Raw genomic sequence first — 6,000 nt, forward strand, 5'->3', positions numbered from 1 at the left:
CAAAACGGCAAGATTCTGTAAATTTTCCGTTTGTTGTTGATTTTGAATCCATAAATTTGACTAGTGTAAAAGATATCAATTATATCAAAAAATTAGTTCTAAGTAGTTTGAAATTATACTGTATTTATGGTAAAAATATTGAACATAAACAAGTTTTATATGAACCTAAATCTAAAACTTATTTATGTTTGGTATAAATATTGTCCAGAGCCATACAAAATTAAGAAATTCGCTTTAATTCGATTTTTATATAGGGTAGAAGGTAAAATTTGTTAATATGTGTTTGCAATATACCGAATGTAAAACTGCTAATAACTTTTGAAGTTATTTTTTTAGTAGATTTTCATGGATTATCTCCTCATGTTAAAGCAAGTGAATCGTAGATTTTTCTAGAAATCCGGATATAGCATAGAAAATCGTAGAAATATATTCCATCTTCCATTTTCAAAGTTTTTATTTAAATAAAAATCTATGGCAAGTTGGTGTGGAAATGGGTTAATCGATCGATTAAGAGGGGTTCTCGAGATAATTGAAATTTTAGAATATATTTGAAAAAATGTATATACGTTTTTCTGTGTTTTTTATAACTAATTGTCCAATTTTCATAAGCTAAGTCATGAAAGTATTTTATTCCAATTTATTAATTAAAAAATATTAAGAATGATATAATTATAAATTCACGTGTTTTATTTGTCTGCTATTGAAAAGTTTTCTATTTTTAGAAAATCTCTAATTTTTTGAACGGGCTGGTTACAAATAAAAGCCAATTCGATTTAAACATTTATTTTTAGTAATTTTTGATATCAACTCAAAATTTTTCAATTTTCACTTTTTGCTAGAAATCAATCTACCCACTTTAAAAATCAAATGTCATATTCTCTACTCTTTCGCAAAAAAATACAGTTGTATCCTTATTGTAATGTATTAAAAAAAATAGTTTTTTGATTCTATTTTTTTTTAATTTAGACATTTTTCAAAATCATTTCAAAATTTTAGTTGAGATATTTCCAAAAGACTTTTCATTTGTTATTTTGGAATTTATTAGAAATAAGAGAATATTTTGCTAAAAATATTTACATAACAATTACCAAAGGAAGATATTTGCGAAAACCAAAATATTAAAAATTTAAAATTAAATACGTTTTAAACTATAAGAGTTAACTAATTGAAATAAACAGAAATATTTTTTAATACAGAAATTGTTCCTAACTAATACTTGTTATGTATTTCACATTTCTAATAATTTTGCTGTCTTGGAAAATTTTGAAACCAGATATAAAAGGGCTAGTAACGTCCTAAAAATGTAAAATTAAAAGAACATAAATAAGAAATCCAAAGAAACAATCTGAAATTCATTTAAAATTGTATCGAGCCCTTAGCGCCAAATTATATAAGTCAATGTTTATATTTTACAGAAAACGAATTTTATCGTAAGCGACACACAGTGGTATCGAAAAAAAAGAGGGAAAGATTGTTTTGAATGAAATTTCACATGCGCAAAGAAAAAGTGTTGTCGAGTTTAAGTTTTGAACCTTGACCTCATGGGCCCACTGAGGGCGCGACCAAAGGTCCTCAAAGTAGGACACCTCGGGCATGTGATATTTTTAAAAAAATGCAATTTATTCGTTTGTGTTCCGATTTCAAAAAAATTAAACACATATAGTCTTCTCATTGAACACTATAAAAAATATCAAATGTCAAATATCTCTTATAGCTCAGGAGGTATTCGCATTTGAAAATTAAATTTTCAAAATTTTTACCCACCGCACTCCAGTTTTTTGATAACAGCGGGTCCAAATATTTTCCGATTTTATCCAATTTTCGTTTGTTTAAAATTGTTTAAAAATAATGATTAAGTCCAAAGTTATAAGCATTCGAATTTAAAAAATTTTAAAAAGACGATTTTTCGCTACTTTTCTGGGAAAAAAGTACTTTTTTCTTTTTAAGTTATCGGAAAAAATGCCTAAGAGGCTGTATAAGGGATATATACTTTCTGAAAGCTAAGTTTTCATAAAATATTTAAATGAACAAAAATTAAAAAAATGTTGTTACCGAGGGGACCAGGTCCATGCAAAATTAAATTTTAGGGCAAAAATTCTAAAATCGCATATTCGATATCATAATATAGTAACCAATTTTATGTGGCCTAATATATTTCTAATTATTTTGTAAAGGGTTCCGATAACCCCGACCCTGGTATGGATATTATAGACAAAAAACTAAAAATTCCCATTTTTGGATATTTTCAACACTTTTTTGGGAATTGCGGTATTGCTGATAATAAATTTCAAAATTGGTTTTTATTTTTCAATTTTAAATAGAAAGATCTATATATCTGCGAAATTTCATTAAAAACTATTCATAAATAAAAATTTAATTTCAATTCGAAAATTTTGTATCTATGCAAAAATTCAATAAAAAACATTTTTTGTCATATTTTTCAATAAAGTATTCCATGAATTTTTAATTGTCAAAAGTTATAAATATTTTTTTATATCGCAAATTATAATTATATCGAAATTATATTATATCGCATCATAACATTTTTAATTCTATGTATAAATTTCAAAATAATCAAAAAAACCTGCTCCTGTAAAATTTGTGTCGCTTACGATAATTTGGCGCTAAGGGCTCGATATAACAATTTTATATTTTTTTTTTTTAAAAATAAAAGTTTAGAAATGCCAGATTTAATTCCAAAAAATTTTTGATTCTGCCCCATTATACATGGTCCGATATACCGCCCTGGAGTCGGTTTATGGTTCACCAGCATAATTTTTCAGCCATTATTTCAGTACACTATAGGAAATTTTCCCCATTTCTTGGCCAAAATGTAAAATTTAAATTTTTGAAAAATAAATTTTTTATGCTTTAGTATAAATAAAAATATAACAAAGTAAACATATATTTTTAAATTTTGCAAAAAAGTTGATTATTTGTCCCTTTATCAGTTGTTTTATGTTCGATTTCTAAATAAGTTTTCATATAACGATTGAGTGCAGCAAATTTTGATATAATTTCTAATAAAAGTTTTCATAATAAATATATAGAGTTTTTAAAAATTAAAAAATGGAAAATAATGTTGAAAGTGAGTAATTTATTAATATATAGAGAAATCGTGGTGAACTCGGCTATTAGACCGATTAAATTGGAAAAATTAAAGTGACCTTACGATGAAATAATAAAATTATGAAACTGAATTTTATTTGGACTTACAAAAAAATGTTAGCGGATGTTAGTTATAACATCATAACAGTTCTTTAGGACAGTCAATTACCTACAGAATTTTTCATATTTCAGCTGCATATATTTGCATACTTTTTCAAAAAACGCATTTTTTCAGGTAAATACAGTGTGAAAAACTCAGAATTATTTAATGTATGGCATGAGAAATATGGTGAAAATGAAAAAAGAGCCGCTATACATGCATATTTTTTGTCACATATTGATGAAAGTGATTGTTCAGAAAATCTAAATCAATGTTTATAGGAGCAGTCACGAATGTTTTGTGCATTCAAGGCAAATTATTGAATCAACTGTGCTTCCCGTTGGATGCTTCGGTGAAGACGCCTCTGAATCGCGTCATAAAATATATAAATCTGATAGATTGTTGCATGCTCGAAAAAGCAGCCGTGTGAATAATTTGACCGACGTTTTTAATACAGCATTGGATACATCTGATCCTTTCATTTCCAGTATTTCTCTGAACAAACGGATTAAAAAACAGAAGAAACAGATCCTATTTCTTTGGAAAATTACCAAACAGATGAAGAGCAATCGGAAAGTGAAAATGAAGAAATAGAATCGAGCGTTCTTTTGAACCCTTGTTTTTTAAATATGGTTGATAATTTAGAATTAGAAAATCAAATTGATGAATAAATTAAAATTTTAAACATAACTAAGTTTTTTTTAATCTTAAAAGTTAGTTTACACTCAAAAACCAAAATAGAAGAAAAGAGTTTAGGCAAATACCTAAGAGTTACAGGTATGGACTGGATCCAGGAACATACAACCCGGTAAACACAGTTTGGAAGAAATTTTTAGTTAATTTTATTTTTATCTTTGAAATTTTTGTTTCAGTGTATGGAAAAGTTTTACTGGTCCCTCCCTCCCTTTTAAGAGTCTTCAAAAATTCGAATCCAAAAAAATTATTTAAATCGGTCCAGCCGTTTGGCTGTAATTAATTATGGCCAAAAAATGGGGAAAATTTCCTATAGTGCAGTACAAGAAAAATACATAAACTATATTCAATTAATCTTTTTTACAACATTTAATTTTTATAATTTTTGGAAAATGTTCCAATCTATAAACGTTATTCGAGTATGCTCAAATTTTCAACATTTGGTTTTTAGATGACTGATAACAATTTTAAGCCTTGGCAGTATAGAAAAAGAGCAAAATTAGTGCCACTATTTGTCTTTATGTAGATTTATATATAAAACCCGTTTCGGTGGTGACAACCAAAATTAGGTAATTCCTTATTTTAATAACAATTTCCAAACATAATTTCAATAATCACAAATTGTGTATCATTAAACCAAATAAACTGCTACACAAACTGCACCATAATCTTTTCAAGGATTTCACACAATAAACTTTAAAATTCTAAATGCAGATATTCTGCTTACAAAAAACACTTATGTATACAAATCTTAAAAGATTCATATAACAAAAATAGTACATACAATGTATTCAATTTCTGTTATGACTTCTAGTTGGAAAAAAGCATGAACAAATGTTTTAAAACTAATTTTCTTTATTTAATAATCTTATGGTATGAATGTGAGCGAATATCTGACTTACTTCAATTTCCTTTTAGTAGCTTTTCTCAGTATTTTGCAATTACTCTTTTCCCTGTTTTCCAATCTGTGTATTTTGTTGTTATTGTTGTACCAACAACTAACTAAATGTATGTAGGTAAAACAGCTTAACTAAATGGGAATTATTTACGAGCCATTGCTTTTGTAAAATATTTTCATTTAACATTAGAGTAGTTTATGCTCCTAATCCGTAATTGTTATTATCCATGGAAACCTTTTAACTTTAGCCATTTTATTGTTTGCATGTGTATGAATACAAGTATCTATGAGTTTGTGTGTATGTGTGTGTGTTTGCACAAAAGAGCTTGTTAAGAAGAATGCAAAAAAAAAGATAAAAATATTGTTAGGTGAACAATAGAAGTTTCATTTCATAAAAACACTGAAATATAAACAATTTAAGTTTAAAGGATAAAAGTAAAGTTACAGAACACTGCATATTCTATGGTAGTCTTTGTTTTATCTACTAATATTGCAAAGATTTTCAATATACAATATTGGAATTTAATAAAGAAAGAGAGATTGCCAAGATTTTCTAAACAATAAAAGCTGTTTTTCTTTACGTTGTTAATATTTTTGTTAAATGAAATTATGTTAGAGATTTTTATAAAAGATAAGAGGAATATTGATTGCATTATATTGAGATTTTTTTTATTAAAAATTCTAGTAGAGTATTTTAGCATTTTGCAGTAATGAAAAGTTTTGAAAACAAATAACAATACAATGGGTTTTATATAAAATTTATGAAATATTTGTTTATGATTTTCATGTGAGTTAAAAATTTTCAAAATCATGAAGTTTGTTTTATAACACTATGCGACAATGGTAGGGGTTAGTGAGCGGCGGGGGTTCTGCCCACCGGAAAAAGTTAGATCTGTAAAAAAACTATTAGTCAGGCAAGGGTTGAAGAAAGTATTGTATAGGGAAAATTGTATTTTTTTGTTGCCTTTTTCATGCAATTTGACCATCTAAATGTCCAAATATCGCAAAGTTATGTTCAGTAAAGTTGTTAAGCTCAACGCCGACTACAACATAGTAAATAAAGAAAAGTGTTACTTTTGGTTTTTATTGAGTGGGTGCCTGAAAAATCAGTTTTTCATAATTTTTTTTCATTAGTTATCGTACAAAACTCAATTAAAAACATCTAATACTATACCCAGAGAAAAAATATAGTTGTACATGT

The sequence above is a fragment of the Calliphora vicina genome, chromosome 1 (assembly GCF_958450345.1).
Source record: "Calliphora vicina chromosome 1, idCalVici1.1, whole genome shotgun sequence".
Lineage (NCBI taxonomy): Eukaryota > Metazoa > Arthropoda > Insecta > Diptera > Calliphoridae > Calliphora > Calliphora vicina.